This window comes from Microtus pennsylvanicus, chromosome 22, assembly GCF_037038515.1.
Source record: "Microtus pennsylvanicus isolate mMicPen1 chromosome 22, mMicPen1.hap1, whole genome shotgun sequence".
Lineage (NCBI taxonomy): Eukaryota > Metazoa > Chordata > Mammalia > Rodentia > Cricetidae > Microtus > Microtus pennsylvanicus.
The window spans coordinates 10,988,174-11,015,810 of NC_134600.1; the positions used below are offsets into that span (position 1 = coordinate 10,988,174).

The 27,637-nt window shown below is 40.8% G+C and overlaps 1 protein-coding gene across 3 annotated transcripts in view; it reads right to left on the reverse strand.

The window, feature by feature from the left end:
• Window positions 1-27,637, reverse strand: part of Gulp1 (GULP PTB domain containing engulfment adaptor 1) — a 243,316-nt gene that overhangs the window by 139,408 nt on the left and 76,271 nt on the right. The gene's annotated exons all lie outside the window — the stretch shown is intronic.

Below are 27,637 nucleotides of genomic sequence, written 5' to 3' on the forward strand. Positions count from 1 at the left end.
AAGAATTTGAAAGGGGATGGTACATGGGATGGTTTGAAACAGTAGCTCTTAATCTTCATAGTGCTGAGACCCTTTAGTGTCTTTATGCTGTGGTGAGCCCCCAAAATAAAATTATATTTGTTGCTACTTCCTAACTGTAATTTCACTAATGTTGTGAGTAATTACATAAATACCTGATATTTACGATGGTCTTAGGTGGCCCCTGTGAAAGGAGTTGAGAAGAAAGGGAAGGGGGAAATGATGTAAGTATTTATAATCACAAAACTGTAAAACAGTTTTAAAGGTATTCAAATCATTTCATTTGGGCTCAACAATATTTGTATATGAGACACGGTCTTCCTGTGTAATTCAGGATGATAGGAGACTCACAACCTGCTTCGCAAGTACTGGGATTTAGGCATGAAACACTATGACTTTAATTCATTAGTTTAGTTTGCAAAATGATTCCTAAACAATCTTAAAACTCAAAGTGTAGGGGAAAAAATCTCTAATTTCCTTTTATCGTTTCTGTTTTTCCTCTATTTTCTTTTTCGGTCTCTTTTCGTTTTCCTGTAACTTAAATACTAGTAATATCCGCACTGCAGTTGCTGAATAATGCCAGACACCTAGCACTGTTCATCTGCTTACATTCTCTTTCTACCTACCTCATTTTAACAGGTTCATTTCAAGTTGACTTAATACAACAGATGCTTATGTTTTTTCCCTTTCCCAGTTTGCATCCTGACTTGCACATCTAATGTCATGACTTCCCTAGTAAGTAATGCAGTGTGTCATCTGCACATGTAGTTTGGGCATCAAGGTATCCTTTAAAGGCTTTATCAAATGTTCTCCCCCACATTCCTCTGGGCACAGACATGATGACTTGGGAAGACTGTTCTATGTGCTTTGGAACATTCTAGTCTTCTCATTTGGGCAGAGATATTGTTTGACACAGTCATAACTGCTAGTGTATTTAGCCAATATTCACTGCATAGCTCCTGATTACCCAATGATTGAGGTAGACAATAAGAGAATGCGCCTACACTCTCTTTTATAAATATAAATCTGTTGCCAGTGTAACAGGACTGTTAACCAAGGTCTGGAACTACAGAAACAAGCATAGAGAAGATTCAGGAAAACCTTCTAAGAGACGGAACCCATTCACCTTTGGGTAAAAACTCTTTGGTGAGAAAGTTGGAAAAGATGGTGTTTAGAAGGTGGTTCCCTAGCAAGGACCTGGGGACACAAAACAACACATCAACCTCAAAACAGACAAACCATGGAGATTTGAAAACAAGATAATTATAAGAGATGACTTTGTATAAAACTTCAGTGATGAGTGAGCCTACATCAAGATGGCTTGTCAAAACCTTGCCATGATTTTTTTTAACAAAACAGGTGACAGCAATAAAATAATACAGTGTAATTTTACAGTCTGATGTTTGCTTTACGAAAAACATGGAGTCAGTGTTGTTCTGAAGACACATGAAAAAGAGTGAAACAAACTGAAGGTTTCTTGGAAACCTGCATGGATCTGCCAGATGGGAATTTAAAGTGAAATAAACTCAGGACATTTGTAATATACAAAATAGAGAAGATGCTTGATATTTAAGTGGGAGTAAAAGAGATGAAACCAACTCATCCTAGAACTTTCTATTCTGAGAGATCGCAGACAGGACCAAGAGTTTAAATTTCTGTTATCTTTCCATGTAGAGTCTGCCAGAAGTGTCCTTAGCTCTCGGTGTGCTAACAGAAAGGCAATAGAAAACAGTGATTACAAACTTCCCAAATACATAAAAATGTAAATTTGCTGGTTAAAACCAAAATTAATTTACAGTGGACAGTGACCTTTACATGGTCCTCCGGAACTGCCACTGACAGGAATTTTGCCTAATCAAAAGAGAGATGCCTATTGTCAAGGCATCCGATCCTTCCACTGACACTAGTAGGGATCTTGTTCTATGAGTTTCGGCTTTATCTTTTTGAAGACTAAATCATTTATTTTAAAGTCTTTGCTCTTTTCAAGCATTAAACTCTTTCAAACCTCTGACCTCTCAGTTATTAAAAGACTTTTACAGCAAATACAGTCTAGATTAAAACTGTGACAATGGGTTTGGGTTAGCTAAAACCCTACATTTTGAGTTAATAAATGACATGTGATAAAACATATTCATACAAAGTAAAGGAACATATTAATACGACAGGAACTCAAAGACAGAACAAAGTAAAACAGAAAATAATTTAGTACCACCAATATTAGTTGTGTGTTTTCAGTATAAACATTTATATATAGTAGAAAACTTGAAGTTGTAGGAAGTTATTAATAGAAAATAGTTAATATTAAGATAAACTAGGGCTTGTGATTGCTTTATAAGCCTGAGCAGCTGAGTTCAAATACAGTAGCCTATTAAAAAATATACTTGCTGCTGTGGTACCACCGGTAATCTTAGCTCTTGAAAGAAAGAGAGAGTTGGTTCATTTGGGGTGCAGTAACCAGATGATACATCTTAACTCATGCTCCAAGTAAAAGAGAAGACCTGATTTCAAAGGAAGTGAAAGTGTTCCTGAGATGTTACCTCAGGCTATGTTGCTGTCTACAGGAGTTCACATGTTCATTTATAGCCCATCACCACACACATACACAAACACGCACATACACACCAACATAAACAATACTCACACATTCATATACACACACGCATACACATTTAGAAAAGATAAACTAAAAGATTTTCATCTAGACACCATTCAACTGTCTAGGTTTTCTTTTAACACGGGATCTCATACATCCCACTCTGCTCTAAAATCGTATAACTGAGCTTCTGATCCTCCTGCATCTGTTTCCTGAGTGCTAGAATTAGGCAAGCACCGCCATGCCTGGTTTAGGCTGTGCTGAAGATGTAGCTCCGGCCTTCCTAAATGCACTCCAAGTGTACACCAGGGGTGTATGCTGGAATAACTGTGATATCATGACAAGGTGGCTTCACAGATATTTGACACTTCATTTCAAAATTCTCCCCTTGGGCACAGACTCTTCACCCAGAGGATTCTGAGACAGAGATATGGCCTAGAGCTTGTGAAGTATCTTACAACTCTCCAGTCTTACACATTGCAAGCACAGGGTTACAGTGATGAACAGGTAATCTTCTTATATAAACAGGATGAGAATTACAGGGTCCAAACTTAGAATATCATCAGTATTTCAGAAACATTGGGTGAATTATACCACCAAAGATAATCCCCCTCCAATAATATGACACAATACTAGATTTATTTATATATTTTTCATTACATAAGAAAAATTGGCTTATAACAAAAATTATCAAATAATACTGCTTGTATTTGTGGGTTTTATTCATGTAATATAATCTTTTAAACATATTTTTCAACCATCCAAGAGTTTGGTTTTTTTTCTCAGATTTTTTTGCTGTAGCCTTAAAACAATGAAGTACATCAGGTGAGCAGTTAGAATTTTGTTTTTGTTTACATTTTATTTAGGTCATGTTTTCTTCTCTAACAGTAAAACAACTTTTCTTCAAATAAGTATTATATATATAATATATATGTATAATGTTATAATCTTTTAGTTATTTTTCAAACAATAAAATTTATATTTATTTTAAAACATTAAAAACTGCATTATATAAAGGGGAAAAGTAACAATCAATGAAGCTTAAAAAGGCAGTCCTCCATAGCATCTTCTGAAGTACACATACATTTATACATACTTATAAACTAAAATTTTAAGCATAAGAAATTAGAATGACTCATTGGCTCTAATTTGTTTCTGCTGAGATCATATTGTTAATTTTACCCAGATGAGCTTTGCCTTTAAAGCATGACTCTGGGAACCATGACGTGCCTTATGGGGTATTCCTATGGGATTGGAGGGACTGATGGAGCCCGGTGTTCACATCACACTTCCAGTCCCATCCCTCAGATTCCGGGCCTAACTCCACTGCTGTCTGTGCTGAGCAAGTTCCTTACGTTATCACAGGGGTTACAGACCTTTATTTAATAGTGCCTAAAGTGTGTCTGTCTGTTTACAGATTGAACTTTTACGACTTGTTTTTTCTTCTAGTGAGCCCTCCTACAACTCTAGGGCTATCTGTAAAATGCCATGGTTATACATTTTAGCACCAAGATGTTTAGAAATAGACTCTGATTTTCCCAAAATCATTTCTTGCCGTTTGGTTCCTGTCTTCATTAACTTTTCCCACCTTTCTTCATTTCACATTCCTTCCTTCATCTTATACAATAAAAAAGGGGAAAGCCGTAATATTTTGATACTAAAATACTTCAATGTGTGATGAAACAAAGTATTTTTAAATCACATGCATTCTTCAAATTTAATAACTTTATACCATTACCAAAAGCCACAGAACTGTTTTAATATACTCTAGGATTTACTGAATCAGATCTTCAATCACACAAAAGACAGATGGGATTCAAAGGAACGAAAACAAGAAATAGCACTTGGAATCTTTTTTTATTTTCTTTGTTTTTTTCGAGACAGGGTTTCTCTGTGTAACAGTCATAGCTGTTCTAGAACTAGTTCTTGAAGACCAAACTGGCCTCAAACTCACAAAGATCAGCTTACCTCTGCTTCCGCTTCCCAAGTGCTGAGACTAAAGGCATGCACCACCACTGCCCAGGGTGCAATTGGATTCTTAATAAAAAGTTGAGTACAATAGCATCAATAACATGGACTACACATTTTTTAATACTTATGTTTTGTTCCTAGACCTATGTAATTAATTTAATCATGGTAACATCCATAAGTGTACACATAATTGCTTAATATTATCACAATGATATTCATAAGTACATAATTGTTTTAATATTATCATGTTGATATTCATAGGTACATAACTGTTTAAAGTTATCATGAAAATATCCAAAAATACAAAATTTTTAAAAAGGAAATTTCCATCAGCCATAATCCAGTCTTCTAATTTCCCAGAGTGGAAAGGGGAAAGACAGCTAGAGTTTCACTTACCCTTCTTATCAAATTATTTATCTTATCACCATTTTTTTGGATAGCAACTGGTTTATATTCTACAGACATCAACAAAATCTGAATACCTTCCATACAACCTATTTAGTAGAAAAGTAAATAAATATATGTCTGTTACCCACATAATTATTATTTTAAAGATGGGGGAACTATTTTATGCATGCATGTGTCCCCAGTATTTACTGCCTCTTTAGCCACACAGCATTTCCATGTGATCATTTTATAATCATGCTTTCAGATCATGTAGCAATTTACCCTGACAATTTTTGGCTTGGTGCTTCTACAAAATAGTATTCATTTCACTTTTCATTTAATTCTGCATGTGCATTCATTGCACTTTCTTGCTGCCACCACTCCTCTCTGAACAAAGAAAAATTCTGGGCGTGGCCTCCTGGGTGGGCTCTGCATACCTGCCCTCTTCTTCCTCCCTGGCAACTGGACAGTGCCGGCACAATGATCTATTCGTGGTGACTCATTCCTGAATGGAAATGTGTACTAAATTAAAGATAATAAAATGATTACACTTCCCTACAGCTAGAAAGAGACCATCTCTGTCCACTTGAGTTGATTAACTGGAAGGCTAACACCCCAGAGGCTATTTTGACTTCCAGTTACTTGTCTTGAAATGTATTTGTCTTAGTCAGCGTTCTCTTATAAAATAAAACATCTAATTGGAGACTTGCTGACAGTTCTGGAGGTTCATCATCATCATGGCAGAGAGAATGGTAGCGTGCAGCCACGTGGTAAAGGAGAGAGAGAGAGAGAGAGAGAGAGAGAGAGAGAGAGAGAGAGAGAGAGAGAGATATGCTGGACTTGGCATGGGCTTTTGAAACCTCAAAACCCACCCACAATGCCATGCTTTCTCCAACAAGGACACACCTTCTAATCCCTTCAAATAGTTCCACTCCCCCAGGGTGTTTAATCATTCAAATATACGAGCCTATAGGGGGCGGTTCTCATTCAAACCACAATACCAGCCAACTTGGCAGAAAACAGAGTTGTGGGAGGAAGTGAGTAGTGCCCTGGAGTGACTAGAATCAGCCATTTGGGAAGCTCTGCTCTAGAACCCGTGGCTATGGTAACCAAAGCCTAATTGGTTTTGTCTAAATCCACCTTTAGTTGTTTTTCTCTTAAGTACAATCACATCATTATTCTGAAATGTGTGTTGCTGATTGATGTATATGTGTCATTGAAGGTTGCATGAGGTATTATTTATTTTCTTGTTGCTAGGATAAAATACCATAACCAAGAGCAATGAAAGGAAAAAGGAACTTATTTTGGCTTCTGATGCCAGGAGTTTTATATTTATGGTTGTGAGCCTAGCCTTTAACGGCTGAGCCATCTCTCCAGCCCTGCCAGGAGTTTTGATAGCCATAATGTAGGAGAAAGCATGGTTTTCAGCTGGAGGTAGAAAGCTGACCAATTTCATCGTGATACCCTCACAGAAAGCAGAAGCGAAATAGGATGTGGGGTGATATAATAAACCTTCAAAGTCCATCCTTGGTGATCTAGTTTCTCCAGCAAGGCCTCATCTTCCAAAGCTTCCATAACCTCTCCAAACAGCACCAATTGCGAACAAAAGAGTTTAAACAAATGAGCCTATGGTAGGAATTTCCCATTTAAGCCAACATGTGTAGATTGCCTTCAATTAATTAACCGTTATGAATATATTGGGCCAAAATGATTTATTGGTATATTGAGGGGAATAAAAGATTTCTAGAAAACCGTTATTCACCTACTCTTGGTTTTCTGAAGATATTTGTAGCTGTTGGAGGATTGATTTACAAACACCATATTTTAAATGGGCTCCTGTCACATTGAGAGAATTTGCCAACATTAAACATTTTGTCTTTTTAAGACGTAATAGTCTTTCACCAAACTTAGGTTGGGAATATACACTATTAATTAATTCTTCGTTTCTGTTTAAGAGAGCAGGGAGATTAATTTTATAACGGGTAAATTAACATCTTTAGGAGACATTTGAGCAACTACATAAACCGAATATACAATATATAGTATTTAGTATTTTAAAATTCATCCAGAAAATTGGGACTCGAGAGATGGTTCAGCAGTCGAGAGCACTGGCTGTTCTTCCAGAGAACATGAGTTCTATTCTTGGCACCCAAGTCTAGCAGCTCATAACCTTCTGTAACTTCAATTGCAAGGGATCTGATGTCTTTTTCTGACTTCTATAGGCACCAGAATACAAAAACAGAAACAAACATACATATATCAACATAACTAAAAATAAACCTTAATGTTTTTATATCCAATAAGTAGTATCTGTGTTTTTGTTTTTATTACAATGGCAACCACAGGTGTACAGGTAGTGGCACCATTAGAAGGTGTGGCCTTGTTGGAGGAAGTGTGTCACTAGGGGTGGGTTCTAAGGTTTTAGAATCTCAAGTCAGGTCCAGAGGCTGACTCTCTTCTTGCTTCCTGCTGATGTAGATACAGAATCTCAGCTCCTTCTCCAGCACAAAGTCTGCTTGTGAACTACCATGCCCCCAACCATGACAATAATAAACTAAACCTCTGAAACCGTATACCAGCCCCAGTTAAATATTTTCCTTAATAAGAGTTACCATGGTAATGGTGTCTCTTCACAGCAATAGAAACCCTAAGACAGTGTCTTTCTGTTACTGACAAATTTGTGGTATTTTACAATGAAAAGATCATATTGTAAGCTAGATAGAAATGTTCTGATCTTTTTGACTCTGAAATATACTTTCTTCTATCTTTGAGGCGTTGTAAAAAAGACCATGGTTAAAAGAAAACCTTTTTGTTCTACTAATGGATCATGGAATTATGTAGAGCACCAAGCACATGCTTTGACCTGACCTCTACGACAGATCTGATCCCACCTAAATAATAGCTGAGTGACCTACTAAAAATAAAAACCTTAATTATCAGAACTAAAAGCAAAAACCCAACTTGTTTCATATGAAACTTATGGCTATCAGAAATACCTGGGTATATAATTTTCAAAGCTGGATCCCTGATATATGCTGTAACAATATAAAATCTCATAAAGAAAATGTCCTTCCTAAATATCAACCATCAAACCAATAACATGTTAATTAAGCTTGTCCCTTTAAAAAAATGTGACTATCTTTTCCCTTATATCAGTACAAAAATAGTATACTCTCTCAATATGTATTGCTCCCCAAAGTTCTTGATTCTCTAGAATTTCCTGCTTCATTTTTGTCCTCTTTCAATCTCAGTTCAACCCAAATGCAATAAGCTGCAACAACTAAAGGGGTTGTTTATGAATTATGAATTATGAATACATATTTCACTCATCCCTTTCCCAGCTCTACAATGCAGAGCCCGGGCTATGAAATTGATATATAAAATACTTACAAAGTACTAGCCTTGTTTTTACCCAACTTTGAACACCCCTCTTTTCTGCTTTTCTCATACATTTTCCTCCCCGTTTCTATCTTGAAAAAAAAAAGCCTTTAAAATATCACTAACTGATGGGAAACCTCCTCCAGCCAATGGCCCTTTGAGAGGCTGCACCAGGTTGAGGTGTTGACTTTGAAGGCCAAAAAGCCACCATTCCGCTCTGCTTGGCCTCTTCTTCCAGAGAGCCACACCTGGATGTTGAACCCCCTTTCTATTTTCTCGCTGTGATCTGTGAGTTCCCTGTTAATAAAGAAAAACCTTAGGCTACTCTATTCAGGGTTAGTTAGGCATTACTTAACTTGCATTCCCCCATTTGACATGTTTTGAATCAACTAACTTTTCAGTTATTCTGTGATTAATGAAGATAATATACCTGTGACCAAAGAAACTGCATTTATTTATTTAAATTTGTTCCTCTAGTACCCAAAGATATAGTTTAGAGAGAGAGAGAGGGCAGACCTTTTCAGTGTTCACAAACACAACAGAAGAAAACAAGATATAGAAATGCCAACACAAGAACACACTTAATTTCTTTTGGCAGTCAAATACAGTACACAGAAAGTTGATCAAAACAACCTAGAAAGCACTTGCAACACAAATCTAGCAATACCCAGCCTGCCTCTTTCTCTCCCCTGGAGGCATTTTTCAAAGAAGTTCATGTATGACAGTACTGTCAAGCAGCTGAATTCAAAACAAATGTAATAGCATGTAATCAGGCACGAAAGACGCATTGCAGGAAACGTTATCATGTGTGTTGAAAACATAAATTGCAGAATAAAATTTCCCCTTTTTAACAAGCAGTAGGAGCAGCTGCCCTTGTGTGTAGTAAGCCTTACAAAAACAAGAAGAGATGACACATTAGTCAGTTTGTCTAATTTCCATGCTGCAAGTAGTGAAAATGAATGCTCAGAGCAGTCTTCCCAATTCTCTGCATCTATTAAAGTGGGGGCAAGAACCAGCACTTCCCTGCCGAAGCAACACCAGAGGAAACCCCTACCGTCCAGTCTTCACACTGTGCTAGGCATGAAATCACTTAAATTTGAAGTCAGCGTAATATTTAGTTCCAGACAAGGAAGACCTCACTTAATACAACTAATGAGGACATTATGTCTAAGAGCACATTTTTTCCTTTATATTTTGCTGTAGCTAGTTACAGGGGAAAAAAGGTAAAATGAAAGGAAAGACAGCCCATCAGTACCATAGCTTGTAGCAGAAAAAGTTCATATCTGATCAGTATCAAAAAGAACCATATTCTCACAGTTGGGGTCACAAACATGAGGGTAAGCCACCAACAAAAGAAAGTCAGTTCTGTGGGTGGAATGTGATAAAGGGAAAAGAGTTTTACCCACATACTCAAAACAGCTCAGTGGTCAGATTTGTTTGAAAAATACTTAAGCTACTCATATTCAACAACTTTTACTACAGTACTTCATATACTCTTACCATATATTTTTCAAAGATTTATTTATTATGTATACAGCATCCTACTTGCATGTGTCCCTGCAGGCCAGAAGAGGGCACCAGATCTCATTACAGATGGCTGTGAGCCATCCTGTGGTTGCTGGGAATTGAACTCAGAACCTCTGGAAGAAGAGTCAGTGCTCTTAACCTCTGAGCCATCTCTCCAGCCCTCTTACCATATATTTTAAAACATGTTTTAAAGTGACCCCCGCCCAAACATAGCAATAGCATGATTCTTTAATTTAAAAAAAGTGCTTTTTCATGAAGTATATCCAGAGTTTGATCAAAATGCCCTGAAAACAAAGGAACAAACCAACAAACAGGGCCAGTGAGATGGCTCTGTGGGTAAAGTGACAGAGCCCATTGGTGTGGGTCCATTCTACCTGGACTAAAGGTCGGAGGGTTGGAATTTACTTCTGTTTCTTCAAGATGATTATCAGCGGTTCAGACAACAGGTGTGGCTAATATCAAGACCTGGTATTTCAGGTATGAAGACGTAGACCTGTTTCTACCTCAAACGATAATCTAAGGATCCAACTAGGTTCCTGCTCCCTTAGGGAGATAACAATGGATTCCACGCAGGGAGTGGTTTGCCTACAGATTGTTTTGGTCTAGGGTGTGAGCGCTACTTGTCTTGTTTTGGCAACAGAATGTTTAACTAAGAATGCAGCCCATAATCCTTCAACTGGTCTGTTCATTTCTTGTATCATATCAAGGCAGTTTTTTTTTTTTTTACCTTACTCCTCCATTTTGGAGTCGGGGTATTTAAGCAAAAGACGTGGATGATTTTCAGTATTCACTAAAACTCCCTCCCAGTACTAGTCTATGTTTCTGTTTATTATTTTCACTTGCATCTTCATTCTCTTTACTTATTTTTCTAATCCCCATGCCCCTAGCCTGGCAAGTGGTCTACTTGTCGAAGCTGGTCTCCGACAGTAGGGGTATTTGCCACAAATCCCAATGACCTGAGTGCAGTCCCTCAGTGGAAGGAGAGAAGAGATCCCCACAGTCCCTCCACACATACAACATAATCCATAATGTTTATAAATCCATAATGCCATAAACATAAAAACAGATACACAGACACATACACACTAACGGGTATATGATACCACCATCACAACACATACTAAGTAAATAGTACAAGTTTTTAAGAAAGGAAATAAGTGCTAAAGAGGTCATTTCACCATTAACAATTATTTCTAGGAAATCACCTAATTACCACAACTAAACCCTTGATGAAAAGGCAGAAGACAATATACTACTCATGTGAGTATTGCATCAGATTCATAAAATACTTTTAACTTTAAAAAACTGAATAAACAGTATAGCCCAGCGTCTACAAAGCATCCTTGTCATCAAGAAGGAAATAATATTAAAGTTTGAAAAGTTGTGATTTTCAAAATGCAGATTTGCACAAAACTCAGCTGTATTTTTAAAATAAAATGCCTTACTGCTTATAAATGGCATTTATAAAAATAAAATATAAATTTACTTATAAAATAAAATGTCTTACTGCACATAAAAGGCATATGAATTTCGCTAAATGAAATGCATCTGTCTCTGTATAATACAGTGATATCACCAGCTATATCAAAGGCGGGAGAGTATAAAATGCTTTATACACCAGCCTTTAAAAGCCATGTAAATAGGAGTCCATTTTCACAAATACAGTTTTCTTCTTCTCATACAGCTAATCCATAAAACAGAACCCGAATCACCCAGGGTTATTTAGTTGTGAACATATGGCAAGCTAAAACAGACATCAAACGTGTGACATTTAAGGTCGTCCTCCATATTCCTTTGGCACTGAATGCAATGTCATAAAGATCTGTTATTGCCGCAGACGGTTAAAGCACCTACAGTGCCTTCCCAGCTAGACCTATGTGCCTAATCATTTCACCTCCTTCCCACACCATCTGCATCAATCTCCCAGCTGCACCACAAACCAGAGCCATGCCTGTTCTAGAGAGGGTGGATAAGTCCCTTGTCTGTACGTTAGCCTAGCTCAGGCACTCTTAGTGACCAGAGATTCTGGTTTAAATAACCTGACATCACAGTAGGCACAACTGTACCTTGAAGACCACAAGATGCAAAGATGCTTAGTGCAGAGCAGGTGAATAAACCACAACACAAATGAAGATGCTTATTACCTAGACAAGAAATTTACACGGGAATATACCTTAAATGTTGATTGCAGCTCTAAGCATTTCATTGCCCATGGTCAAGACAACTGCAGTTGTCATCTCTTCGATATTATATAGTTCGGTGACATTTAGAAAAGGCAAAGAACTTTGCGCTGATCATTTACTGAGAGAAATAATTAAACTTTATCATTTATGTCACTATAAGAGAGGTGACCACGATAGTCATAAATGTTAACTGGTAATTAAACCATTTATCTTATATGAAAATCATGACTGCAATTAGGGCTATTTTTTTAAAATTTTTTAAAAGTATGATAATAAAGGGCTGGAGAGATGGCTCAGTGGTTAAGAGCATTGCCTGCTCTTCCAAAGGTCCTGAGTTCAATTCCCAGCAACCACATGGTGGCTCACAACCATCTGTAATGAGGTCTGGTGCCCTCTTCTGGCCTGCAGGCATATACACAGACAGAATAGTGTACACATATTAAATAAATTTTTTAAAAAAGTATGATAATAAAATAAAATATAAGCTTGCACAGTGAAATTTCTAGAAAGCAGTATTTTGTTAATTGTGCTGCATCCAAATGAGCATTTTTCAGGCCTTGCTGTCTTTCCAAAACCGTCAGCCAAATAGCTTCTCCTTAATCCCTCCTCCGGCACCTCAACAGACAAGAAATGCCATAAAAGAAACAGGAGTCAAACACTGTGTGCTCATGGAACCTATCCAAGAAGCAAACCTGCGACCAACCACACCAACAATAATAATTACATCCATCTTTCTCTTAGGAAGTCAGAATAAAGGCTTCAAAGGTAGCAGAAGTGCTTACTGCCAAAGGCCTTTCTTGTCCTTGATGCATCCAGGAATTGAGGCTAAAATAAGTTATTAAAAAAAATCTTTGAATGTTTCTTACAGCTTTCAGCTAATAGAGAATAATATATCTGCTTGAAACGCTGCATCAGAAGAAAGAATGAAATTGCCCATGGTGCTTAACTGGTAGGCTTAAAGAGGCGTAGTATATAAATACAGATTTCAGGCTTCTGACGGTAGGAATGCCTGCCTGAAGAATTTTTAGTAGTTCAGAGTAATAGAGATCTTTTGACCAGGAATGCATTCTTTTCGCCATAAGTGACACTATTTATGGGAATAGAACCAGAGGGAACTAGGTAGACCCATCAAAGCAAACCCGAGGCCTAACTTCAGGATGTCAAAGGGCATTAGAGACGAGAGACAGCTGAGCAGATTGCCAATGGCGAAACAGAATCCCCTAACATCAAGGGGTTCACGTCACATTACAAAGTGTCAATAAGTCTCAATAATCAAGATATTTCCAAAGCAGCTGCAGTTATAAAATACCGAAAAAAATCACAAAATAACAACAGGAAGCATTGACATTTTGGTGGTCCCAAGGCTATTTCCTACTCTTTTGCTTACTGACTCTGCTGGAATCTCTGCTAGAATAATTTTCATATTTTCTCTTATTTCCTAAAGTTTAACTAGCACGTGAGCAACAGCCCTCGCTGAGCTCACTTTCTGAGTCCTGTGTACTGCATGGGTAAGGGAAGCCTTCTAAAACCATGAAGAAAAACAAACAGTTCATTCTTTAGGTCTGTCACGCCCCAAGTCTACAAGATATAAAGTTAATGTTGAATTCACAAAAACGTTAGTGCAATGCATTCTCTCTTCGATCTATGACTAGTTAGCCATCACTGTACTCTACAGAATGAAGTATGTACATTGTCTAGGAGAAGCCCTGGATCACAGTTCAGTTTCAGTCTCTCATCTTCTGTGACGTACAGACATGTCACAAAATGGCCAGTCGCTTCAGCTGGTATGTGCCCCTCTTTATCCTGTAGCTTTAGCATGTGTCTGGAGAATAAACCACAATGTAAAAGTAAAACCTTAAAACATAATTAAGGCCTTCCAGCTTAATGTTAGTTTGAAAAACAGATCCATACATGTTAGACATTTCTTTCATGTATATATCCAACTTAAGTGGCATTTATCCATAAGAAAATTGTTATTAACCAAGTTACAAGTATTTGGCCACAACTGTTGCCACAAGCATGTTAGCATTAAATACGATTTGGCCTTAAAATACATATTTAAACTGTTACAGAATGATATAATTAAGTCTAATCCATAAATATTAATATGCATTTTAAAACAAATCTGTTTACAAATTCATTCCTAACAGCAACTCTTCACTTAGCTGGCCTAGAAAGTCATCCTGTGAGCCTCTCCCAGGGTCTCCACTCTATTTTCATTTCTAATATTATGGGAGATTATTTTTAATATTCAAGTGGTTCATGGATGATGGGATACATTCAGTAAGTCCTTAAACCATGTACAAAATTATATAGGCACGTGAATCTTGTTTCTATTTCCAAAAGGACCTAAAGCCATCAAACGTTTAGATCTGCTCTTCAGAATCTATTGCCACTTTAGTATACAAGCTGCATGCATGGATGGATGACCTAAATACACATCTACTGCTCCGCTTTCTAGTCACTACGAACTTACTGCTTAAGTGAACTAATCTGTGTCCAGAAAAACTTCTCTTGCATTTACTGCATTCAGTGTTTACAGGATGTGTCTGTTTAGATATCCTCAAATCGGCAGACTTTAAGCATCAGTGACTAAAGAAATCGTGAATGAAAAAAAAAATCCTAAAAAGAAGCTGTCTGGCTGTAAACATAAAATCCTGGAAGGAATCTGTATCCACGGAGACTGATGGACCAATTGGAATTTCAGAACTGGGGAGAAACTGGAACATTGTAGACTCACAGGCTAATTGCTTCATCGTTGGCTAGTATTAGCCTTCTGGAACAACCATTCCTTGCCCCACTCCATCTGAGCTAACACTTAACGATAACAATAAAACCCTCTTAGAAGCTATTTGCCTAACATACACTAGCTTCCAACAATCTAAGAGCTAAGAAAGTCACTCGATAGCATCTTGGACATATAAAATAGTTTCCTCAATTCAATTTATCTGTCTCTCTCGTGTACCCACCAAAGTATCTTAAAATTGCCTTGATTTATGACTTTCTCTTTTCTATAAAACTAAATACGCCCTGTGAAACTGTTTCCACATTGGAACGCGGAATTTTGGGTAAACTAAGTCTGTGTTCCTGGACCACGATCAGTCGGATGAAAGACGTGGTCTTTATGTATGTCTTTCTGTAGGCAAAATCATCTGTGAAATACACTCCCAATAATTAACTCCTGGTGGCATTAGAATTTTAAAAGAAAATGTACACCCATACACACGCATGCCTTAGTAAACATTCTGAAACAGTTTTGCTCACTTGGAGGAAGAGGTTTATTTGGTTTGCAAGATAAAAGCCCCCACTGAGGGAATCAGGGAAGGAACTGGAGGCAGGAAGCTGGAGGCAGGAGCTAATTAACAGAGACCATAGGGGCTTGCGGCCTTACACTGCCTAAGAACACATACTCGGTCAGGGGTGTTTGATTCAACATACTGTTGCCCAGTGGACTGGATTTTCCCATATTAATTATTAATCAAGAAAATGCTTCCACAGGCATACCCATGGGCAAATCTAATGGAAGCAGTTCCTCAACTGAGGATCCCTTTCCCTTCTGTGTCAAGCTGGCAAGAACCAACCAGCATACAGGATAACACTGATGTGTGGAGAGGTAAGCGGAAATTCAAACAGCCGGTCAAACATCAATGGATCCTTACTTACTGATGTTTTGCTTAGTCTGCTTTTTCTTCTTTTACATTATACAAGATCCCAAATCAGGAAGGGCTTCTCCCACAATGGGTAAGTCTTTCTGTGTCAGGTAACATTAAAATAATCCCGCACAAATGGGCCCAGGGGTCAACCATTCTAGACGACACCTTAATTGAGGCTTTCTTCCCAGGTGATGCTAGAATGAGCAAATAGAAATTTAAAGCTAGCCAGTGCCTTCTGTTAAAGTAAAAGGACCCGAGAAAAACATTGTCAGAGAACACACAGTCGCCTTAAGTGAACCTGCTCCGTGGACTGACCCTGCTAACTGCTTTACACATTGTGCAGAAGTACAGAACACTCGTCCTACCTTCTGTGTCAAAAAGCAACAACCAGAAAAGGAAAGAAAGAAAGCCAACTGGCAGGAGGATTAAGTAGGAGGGAAGAGCCTAATAGTGAATGGAGCATAAGTTCTCCTTTGCAAAACTCAGTGTAGCGACTTTTTATTTGTATAACAAAGAAAGCCTGACTGAAGATCAGTGTGAAAAGCTAGCCACACTAGTCAGCCATCTAGGCCAGGAAGTGGTGCACACACCTTTAATCCCAGCAACCATACTAGTTAGGCATAGAGGCAGGGCAGCCGTGGCGCACGCCTTTAATCCCAGCACTAGTGAGGAATATGAAGCGGATGAGACAGGAACTTGCTCTTTTTCAGTCTGAAGATGTCAGAGAGCTGTGGGCTATCTAGTGACTGGTTGCTTTGCTGCTCTGATAGTTCAGCTTGAATCCCAACATCTGTCTCTCGGTTCTTATTATCCGTGCTCCACCTCAGTTTGACTATTTTTAATAAGGAAGGAAAGGAAGAGATGACAGAAAGAAAAAGAAACGAAGTGACTCTTCTATCTACATAAACACACACACGCACACACACAAAGGCCACATTTTAAATATTATTTGGGCCTGTCCCTCAGATTACCTGCTTAAATGTATCTTTCACCATTGGATTTTGCAGTGATATGCACTGTTTATATTCTTCCTAAAACCCAGCTACTTTCCTGTCTTGTTTGATTCATCAACCTTCACATCAGCTTCCCAGTCTGTCTTTTAAGGTGGAAAGTTGGAATATAAAGTTGGAAGGAAGGACTGCCTGTCAGATTCCCTCTTCTCAGCCAGCTTGCGTGATTGATGTAATGTTGAGGCTTGTGTAACCTTTTCACTTTTACCAGCTTACACTTGAACGCATTATAAGAGTTCGCTTTCTTAAACCTAATATAGTATGTTCTTCCCTCGCTTTAGTTTTTATTGCGCTGAAATCCACATAACACTGGTACCATTTTGCTAATCTTAGGTCCAGTGATGTTAAGGCCATGCATGCTGCTGTTCATACAACTTCCAGCAGTCTTTTGATCATGAGAACTGAATCTCTGTGTTCATTCAGCTGCAAGCTCTCACTAACTCTTACTTTTTTGTCTTGGCAAATGAAACACATTTTCTATTAGATATGAAAATATATACTCTCTGTGCAAATAATCTTCTAAATACTGGATTTAGAAGTCTCTGAAGTATTTAATGCATGGTAGCCTTGACTCAAAATATGTCGCCTCCACTTATGGTACCTCTTCTACAATATAAAAATGAAAATGTTACTTTCAATGGAATCTGTGGGCCAGAAGTTGATTTGGCAGGAAGCCACCTACATTTAAAATTCAGTCGTTGTTAATAATGTTAGAAAACAATAGAGAGCAGACACTCTTTTATGTGCTTTATAAGTGTGTTTGTTATTCTGCTTTTAGCAAAAATATATATATATGAAATATTCACACTGTTTTACAGATAGGAACTTGAGGCATATTATTCCATTCTGAAGTACTAGGTGTATCATCAATGCAGTTTAAATAGTCACCTTTAATGTGGGGAAATGTCCAAAGGTAAAAGTCAGTGAGCATCTGGGTTTCAGTTCTGATACTGCCAAAAATGCTTCCTAAGCCTCCAAGTGATGGTACTGTCAGCCTGCACAGTTCTGGTTCCTACACCATGGGATGAGGTACTCAGATGCTGCGAGGTCTGAGGCAACCTCTGTCCCACTGGGCTCTAATTGTACAATTTTGGACAAGCCATAAAAACTCACTGCATCGAGATACACAGTTAAGCCCCGAGCCAAACTTCCAGAGACCAGTTCAAGAGAAGGGACAGTGATAATATGAGCAAAGGGATCAAGACCATGATGGGGATACCCATAAAAGCAACTAACCTGAGCTAGTGGGAGTTCGCTGGCTTCAGAATGATAGCAGGGGAACCTACATAGGACCAAACTAAGCCCTCTGAATAAGGGAGACAGGGGTGTGGTTGGAGCAATAGGACCAGGATTTATCCCTAGTTTGAACTGACGCCTTGGAGCCCATTCTCTTTGGAGGGATACCTTGCTCAGCCTAGATATAGTGGGTAGAACCTCCATCCTGCCTCAAAATGTTATGTCAGACATTACTGACTGCCCATGGGAAACTTTAACCTCTCTGAGGAGTGGATGGGATCTGGGGTAGGTGAAGGCGTGGGGAGTAGGAGGAGGGGAGGGAGCGGGACTGGGATAGTTGTGCAAAATGAGAAAAGATCATTTTAAAAAAATAAATAAAATAATTAAAAAAACCCACACTGCATCATTTAATTGGTGACATCCACACATTGCTGCTTCAGAGGGTATAAATATGAACAGATTAAAAAAAAAAAAACCTGTAGCCGGGCGGTGGTGGTGCACGCCTTTAATCCCCGCACTTGGGAGGCAGAGGCAGGCGGATCTCTGTGAGTTCGAGACCAGCCTGGTCTACAAGAGCTAGTTCCAGGACAGGCTCCAAAACCACAGAGAAACCCTGTCTCGGAAAACCAAAAAAAAAAAAAAACTGTATTGGTCTGAAAAAAATGGCACCCAAAGGGAGAGGCATTACTATGAGGTGTGGCCTTGTTGCAGTAGGTATGGTCTAGTTAAAGGAAGTGTGTCACTGTGGATGTTGGCTTTGAGTTCTCAGTTATGCCCATATCATACCCAGTGTGACAGACCATTTCCTGTTGCCTGCAAGCCAAGATGTAGGACACTTGGCTACTTCTTTGGCACTATATCTACCTGTATACCACCATGATAATAATGGACTAAGCCTCTGAAAATATAAGCCACCCCAGTTAAATGTATTTCTTTATAAGAGTTGCTGTGGTATGCATAAAAACTGAGAAAATAAGTCTGGCTTCTGACATTCCAAAGAGGCACTATCTCACAGCAAGATCTACATTGCTCTGGCCCTCAGAATTTTTCCAATCCCTCTTCCATAGATGCATCAGTTTGGCCTAGGTTCTACAAGTTTGCATTTTAATTCATTATGATTTTGTATGATATTTCCTGTTTGCTTCAAAAACAGGCAGTTTTTATGAGGCATGAGGACTACACTAATCTCTGAGTATAAGGACAAATATTTAGAATGCAGTTGGGACTTACACTGTTTGGTAAAGCGGTGAAATAGTCATCCCCACAGAATACACCAATGTGTTACCCAGTATCAAATGGGAACATATGCATAAGTAACATTATGTAGACTGAGTGGTCAGTATGTGTACATTGAGAAATATGTGTATACATATAAATATACATATATACTTGATGTTATATATGTAATATAGGAACAAGTAATTTAAAAAGAGGCAATGAATTTAAAAGAGAGCAAAATGGGCATATGGGTGGTTTGAGAGAAAGAAAGGGAAGAGGGAAATATCTAACTATATTATAATTTCAAAAACTAATAGGAAATAATTTTTAAAAATAAAAGTGAGAAATGGGCAAGGGTAAATGAAGAGCCATTGGAGACAGACTATCAACTGTAAAGAGCCACTGAGTGGTCATACAAGCCACGTAGTTTCTTTGTGCTTCATTTCCTTATTTGCAGAATTAAAATAATATCATCATGGTTTAAAAGGACAGAGTTAGTCCATGGACAGACTTAGAATACTATTCCATATGTAATGAGTGTGTAGTAAACTTTGGAGTTTTATTTATTTATTTATTTACTTACTTACTTACTTACTTACTTACTTATTTATTATGTCTGTGTGTATGCCTGCAGGCCAGAAGAGGGCACCAGACCCCATCACAGATGGTTGTGAGCCACCATGTGGTTGCTGGGAATTGAACTCAGGACCTTTGGAAGAGTAGCCAATGCTCTTAACCTCTGAGCCATCTCTCCAGCCCCAAGTTTATTTTTTATTTAGCATTTCCCTATTACATACTACAAATCTTTTTGGCTCATCCCATTCCTTTTTCTAATTAAAGTATCTGTGAAAGCCTCGTAAAGCATGTACCACACCGTAGACAGTCAAGGAAGGTGTCTTGGGGCTTGTACTCCCAAGCATTATCATCCTATGAATTCCTCTAGTTAATATTTTGTCTGTTTTGCACAAAACAGCAGATATCTTGTGTTTCCAATAAAATCTTACAAATTTATTGCTAAAGGGGAAATAGTTTTCTTCAACTGTTTTAATTTAAAGTATGAATGCTCAATGTATATCAGCAAATCAGTATTACCATATGTAAATTATCAATTTATTTAACCCTAATTTGTGTGATGTTTTTGGAAATGCAGTAATATAGAGTATTCTGAAATTCTGACATTCATGTATTTACTATGTTCCTATTTCAGGTGCTCAGCAGTGATACCGAATATTGCAAATATGTTGGCATTTTTGATTGGAATTTTACTGAAGCATGAGTTTGAATGTATTTTCAATGGTAGACACTATTAGTTACTGTCCTTCTGAAAAAAATGAACTCAACAAAATGTGCGAATATACATTGGGAAAGGGGACATGAGTAAAAATAGACTCACACAATTTTGAAATCTAATGGTTCCCAAAAATAACATGCAAGAAACAGGGAACACAGGAAACATGATAATCTAACTACAAAATCGTGAAAAGCAAGAGTGCTATGGAAGATGTTGTCATCCAAAAGCAGGAAGCTAGAGGGTACATCCAGGTCTGAAGTGCGCAGAGATCAATATTTCAGTCCAAGCAGCCAGACAAATTCCCTCTTCCTCAGTCTTTTCGTTGTGTCTAAGTTTCCGATTGACGGCATGAAGACCTCCCACAAGGGAGAGCAAAATATGCTCTACTCTGCCCACCAAGTTTAATCTCATCCAGAAAATCCTCAGAGCCACACCCAGAACATTCCATAATCTAATGTATGGACATGTAGGGGCCAGATGAATTAATACACAAAATTAAGAATAACTGCCAGCCATACCTTTGTCGTCAAAACTGAAACATAAAGAAGATAAAATTATGTGTATGAAAAAGCTGGGCTACTAAGAAAAACTCACACTGTCCATAGCAGGCAACTCGGAGAATAGTAAAAAAAGCTAGCATGAGAAGGAACTTGTTCTTCTTTATTTATTACATGTATGTATTATTACTTTTTATTTATTTGTTTGTTGTGCATATGTTTCTGTGTACCCATGTACACGCACCAATAGCACATATAGTGGGGAGAGGACAGTTAGTGGGATTCAGTTCTTTTCTTCTACCTTGTGAGACCAGGAAATTTAACTTAGGTCCTCATGTTCAGCAGCAGGTGCCTTTACCCACTGGGATACCCTGGAGGCCAGCAAGCTGCTTTTCATTCAGAATTCCAAAATTGTTTATTCACCTAATATAGCAATCAGTCAGGTACAGTGATATGCGCCTTTTATGCCAGCACACAGGAGGCAGAGGCAGGTGCATTTCTGTGATTGCAAAGCAAATTGCAGGCCAGCCAGGGATACACTGTGACGTCTTGCTTCAAAACAAACAAACAAACAACAACAACAACAAAGACTGAAATCAATATACAATTACGTGAAGAAATTATCACATTAAGAAACTTAATATGGAGAACAGCAAAATGGGTCGGGTAATAAATCATTTGTATGCGGCGCAAATGAGGCAGAGTTTGGGTTCCCAACACCCACTAAACACTGGATGGACACGGCTGGCCTTCCATAATCCCAGCCCTCAGGTGATGGAGCAAGTTAGTTAAGCAGACTACCTGGAACTCTGAGAACTGGGTTCAGTGAGATCCTGCATTAGAAAATAAATCTGAGAGCGACCCAGAAGGTCACTTTCTATCACTTCTGAACCTGCACATGTTTGTGGTTAGACACACACATGCACACACACGCACAAAACAAGCACATGCTATGCCCACACATGCCTGATACACAGAGACATGAAGGAAGATGGCAGAAGATGGCACAGCCATACAGTGACACTTTGCTCTTGGGAACCCGCATTCATACAAACAGGATCTTAGGACCCAGGACAAAGACCGTAATCTCATCTTGCCGATTAGAACATATTCGTTTAAATCCTTCTATTTGATCTCTCCTGTTCCTCAGTTATCAAGAGCACCCTTGACTGCAAGCTATGTATACGAGTGTAGAGTGCTGGGACTCGCAGGGTGCACGCGGAAGGAAACTGAAACCATTCTATTCAGAAACATGGTCTGGACACATTGCATTAGGTTGAAGATGTGGGTGTGTCTGGTAGAGCTTCCTGTGCAGTGACTTCTGAAGTGAGGAGGACACTTAGAGCGGGGCGTGGAATCAAAGGGCGAGGCTTTCAGTCTTGGCTCGTCTACGGCGTTGGAACTGGAACAACTTCCAGGCAGCCTTCTCATAATGGTAGCCGGCGGCACTGGCTATTTTTACTCTCCCTTCCTTTATTTTGCCGCCGTCAGTCTTTCGCCCTGTTCTATTGTTTTGTGGCCTAAAAGTCTCTCCATTCTCCATTCCACCTTGCTATTCTGTTATAATTAGACTTAACCTTTCCCCTGCTCAGCTGCCTCACGAGGAAATACTTCTAATTAGTCACTTGCCCCTTTTCTTTCTCCAGGTATAGCCAGCCCATCCTCGGCATTATTCTAAAAGCTGATTGCCAAATCCATGCACTATGTAAAAGAGCAAGGCAATATTAAGCATGTTTCATAGCATTATTGTATGCTTCAGTCTGCCACTATAAGTTCAGTTTTCCCAACAGCCACTGAATTTGTATGTCGTACATTTTTTCACAGAGCTATTTGAAGCATGTTAAGACTTGGAGTCACTATGAAATTAATTGTAGACAGACCTCAGGCTCTTTTCTGATTTTTACAAAGCCTAGTGCATTTATAGAAACGATGTTGCATTTAATAAGTGTATACTGAAAATCTGCAATACAGTTATTGCAAAATGAGGATGATCCATTTTGTAGGCTCGGTCACTGGTGAACTGACAATATGAACCAAAACAAATGCACAAAATAAAGGAAGAATTATTTTAAAAAAAAACTTGTTATCATTAAGCATGATTAAACTTGAACTACAAATTAAAAAACGATTGTAACATTCAAGAGTAGTTAAAATAAATAAAAAGCATAATATTCTGGAAAATAATAGCTACTCATAGCTTTACGTACAGATGACAACATCTTATATAAAGACATTTCAAGTTTGGGAAGATAGAATTGCCAGTAAAGTGTTTGCTTAGAGTTTGACCATGAAAAACTCACATGAAATAACAGGTTTGGTGGGAAACCCTTGTAATTGTCACGCTGGGAGGCAGAGACAGGTAGATCCCCAAAGACTAACCTACTGGGTGAACCACAGACCAGGGCGAGATCCTAGCTCACAAAAATAAGGTAGACAGGTTAAAAGCAACCACCAACATTGTTCTCTGGCCTCCACACACGTACACACAAAAGTCTGTATTTGTACACTTGCACATGCACACATGCATCCATTTTATAGACATGCAAATATGCACACATACATGCAATTTTTTAAAATACAATGGAAGCAAAGAAAAACGTGAGAATGACTAAACACGTTGACTAATACAAGCATAAAAATTAATTGTAATTTCTACAAAATAGCAGTAAAATTCAAAAAATGAAAGTAAGGGAATAATTCTTTTATAATAGCATCAAGCAGAGTAAAACACAGGTTCACTGAAAACAAAATATATATAAAGAGAGAGTTGAAAGAAATTAAGGACCTGACAAAAAATAGCCTATGCTTTAAAGATTTGATACATTAAAATATTAATATTTTATTTAGTTTAAATAAATTACTTATTACTTTATAATTATATTGTGTGCGATATATTTATATAAATATAATATCTATTTATATAATGTATTATATATAATATATAAAAATTTAGTTTAAAATTAGTATTTTAAAATGCTAATATCCTTCAATTGGCCTTCATGCCCAATATTATCTCTATCATTTATGTTGTTTTTAAGACCAATGAGCTAATTCCAAAATACACGTACAAATAAGAATACAAATGATCAAAAATACTACAGCCCGCCTACACTTCCTGATCAACCTACAGGGCTACACTGCCCGGTACCTCCTCTCTCTTCCTATCCCATCCAGCTTACATCCAGATCCCCCCACCCTCTGTTTCTCTTCCCCCTCCCTTCCCTGGTGGCAGAGAGCCTCCCTGCTCTGCCTGCTTGGGCGCTGGGTCCTAACCCCAAGCTAGGGTAAAGGGGAGCTCGGGGGCTTCTTTGTCCCCATAGCCCGCCTGCAGCAAGCAGGGTGGGCCCTTTGTCTGCGAGCGAACCAAGCAGCACGGAGTTTCGATCAGGGCACCTAGTGAGACATCATTGTGGTGAGTGAGGGCTGCGGCACCCGGGAACAGCCCGCCTACACTTCCTGATCAACCTACAGGGCTACACTGCCCGGTACCTCCTCTCTCTTCCTATCCCATCCAGCTTACATCCAGATCCCCCCACCCTCTGTTTCTCTTCCCCCTCCCTTCCCTGGTGGCAGAGAGCCTCCCTGCTCTGCCTGCTTGGGCGCTGGGTCCTAACCCCAAGCTAGGGTAAAGGGGAGCTCGGGGGCTTCTTTGTCCCCATAGCCCGCCTGCAGCAAGCAGGGTGGGCCCTTTGTCTGCGAGCGAACCAAGCAGCACGGAGTTTCGATCAGGGCACCTAGTGAGACATCATTGTGGTGAGTGAGTGCTGCAGCACCCGGGAACAGCCCGCCTACACTTCCTGATCAACCTACAGGGCTACACTGCCCGGTACCTCCTCTCTCTTCCTATCCCATCCAGCTTACATCCAGATCCCCCCACCCTCTGTTTCTCTTCCCCCTCCCTTCCCTGGTGGCAGAGAGCCTCCCTGCTCTGCCTGCTTGGGCGCTGGGTCCTAACCCCAAGCTAGGGTAAAGGGGAGCTCGGGGGCTTCTTTGTCCCCATAGCCCGCCTGTAGCAAGCAGGGTGGGCCCTTTGTCTACGAGCGAACCAAGCAGCACGGAGTTTCGATCAGGGCACCTAGTGAGACATCATTGTGGTGAGTGAGGGCTGCGGCACCCGGGAACAGCCCGCCTACACTTCCTGATCAACCTACAGGGCTACACTGCCCGGTACCTCCTCTCTCTTCCTATCCCATCCAGCTTACATCCAGATCCCCCCACCTCTGTTGCTCTTCCCCCTCCCTTCCCTGGTGGCAGAGAGCCTCCCTGCTCTGCCTGCTTGGGCGCTGGGTCCTAACCCCAAGCGTAGGGTAAAGGGGAGCTCGGGGGCTTCTTTGTCCCCATAGCCCGCCTGCAGCAAGCAGGGTGGGCCCTTTGTCTGCGAGCGAACCAAGCAGCACGGAGTTTCATCAGGGCACCTAGTGAGACATCATTGTGGTGAGCGAGTGCTGCGGCACCCGGGAACAGCCCGCCTACACTTCCTGATCAACCTACAGGGCTACACTGCCCGGTAACTCCTCTCTCTTCCTATCCCATCCAGCTTACATCCAGATCCCCCCACCCTCTGTTTCTCTTCCCCCTCCCTTCCCTGGTGGCAGAGAGCCTCCCTGCTCTGCCTGCTTGGGCGCTGGGTCCTAACCCCAAGCTAGGGTAAAGGGGAGCTCGGGGGCTTCTTTGTCCCCATAGCCCGCCTGTAGCAAGCAGGGTGGGCCCTTTGTCTACGAGCGAACCAAGCAGCACGGAGTTTCGATCAGGGCACCTAGTGAGACATCATTGTGGTGAGTGAGGGCTGCGGCACCCGGGAACAGCCCGCCTACACTTCCTGATCAACCTACAGGGCTACACTGCCCGGTACCTCCTCTCTCTTCCTATCCCATCCAGCTTACATCCAGATCCCCCCACCTCTGTTGCTCTTCCCCCTCCCTTCCCTGGTGGCAGAGAGCCTCCCTGCTCTGCCTGCTTGGGCGCTGGGTCCTAACCCCAAGCGTAGGGTAAAGGGGAGCTCGGGGGCTTCTTTGTCCCCATAGCCCGCCTGCAGCAAGCAGGGTGGGCCCTTTGTCTACGAGCGAACCAAGCAGCACGGAGTTTCGATCAGGGCACCTAGTGAGACATCATTGTGGTGAGTGAGGGCTGCGGCACCCGGGAACAGCCCGCCTACACTTCCTGATCAACCTACAGGGCTACACTGCCCGGTACCTCCTCTCTCTTCCTATCCCATCCAGCTTACATCCAGATCCCCCCACCTCTGTTGCTCTTCCCCCTCCCTTCCCTGGTGGCAGAGAGCCTCCCTGCTCTGCCTGCTTGGGCGCTGGGTCCTAACCCCAAGCGTAGGGTAAAGGGGAGCTCGGGGGCTTCTTTGTCCCCATAGCCCGCCTGCAGCAAGCAGGGTGGGCCCTTTGTCTGCGAGCGAACCAAGCAGCACGGAGTTTCATCAGGGCACCTAGTGAGACATCATTGTGGTGAGCGAGTGCTGCGGCACCCGGGAACAGCCCGCCTACACTTCCTGATCAACCTACAGGGCTACACTGCCCGGTACCTCCTCTCTCTTCCTATCCCATCCAGCTTACATCCAGATCCCCCACCCTCTGTTTCTCTTCCCCCTCCCTTCCCTGGTGGCAGAGAGCCTCCCTGCTCTGCCTGCTTGGGCGCTGGGTCCTAACCCCAAGCGTAGGGTAAAGGGGAGCTCGGGGGCTTCTTTGTCCCCATAGCCCGCCTGCAGCAAGCAGGGTGGGCCCTTTGTCTGCGAGCGAACCAAGCAGCACGGAGTTTCGATCAGGGCACCTAGTGAGACATCATTGTGGTGAGTGAGTGCTGCAGCACCCGGGAACAGCCCGCCTACACTTCCTGATCAACCTACAGGGCTACACTGCCCGGTAACTCCTCTCTCTTCCTATCCCATCCAGCTTACATCCAGATCCCCCCACCTATGTTGCTCTTCCCCCTCCCTTCCCTGGTGGCAGAGAGCCTCCCTGCTCTGCCTGCTTGGGCGCTGGGTCCTAACCCCAAGCGTAGGGTAAAGGGGAGCTCGGGGGCTTCTTTGTCCCCATAGCCCGCCTGCAGCAAGCAGGGTGGGCCCTTTGTCTGCGAGCGAACCAAGCAGCACGGAGTTTCATCAGGGCACCTAGTGAGACATCATTGTGGTGAGTGAGTGCTGCGGCACCCGGGAACAGCCCGCCTACACTTCCTGATCAACCTACAGGGCTACACTGCCCGGTACCTCCTCTCTCTTCCTATCCCATCCAGCTTACATCCAGATCCCCCTACCCCCTGCCTCCCTCCATCCCTCCCTTCTTGGAGCAGAGTGCCTCCCTGTTCAGCCTGCCTGGGCGCTGGGACTGAACCCGAAGGTGAGTGCAAAGGGGAAGGTGGTAGCTCCTTTGTCTCCATAACCTGCCTGCAGCAAGCAGGGTGGGCCTTTGTTTGGAAGCTAACCAAGCAGCAAGGAGATCGGAACTGGACTCCAGGAGAAACATCACGGGGGAGTGACATCACTTGGAAGGTACATCAGTTGGCAAGAAGACCTGATCCTGTAAAGGAAGATCCATAGGAGAATATTGGAAGGAAGAGATGGGGAGACGCCAATGCAAGAATTCACCCAACAATCTGAAGAACAACACGAAACCACCAGAAGCCAGCGACCTCACAACAGGAGGACATGAACACCTTAATCATGAAGAA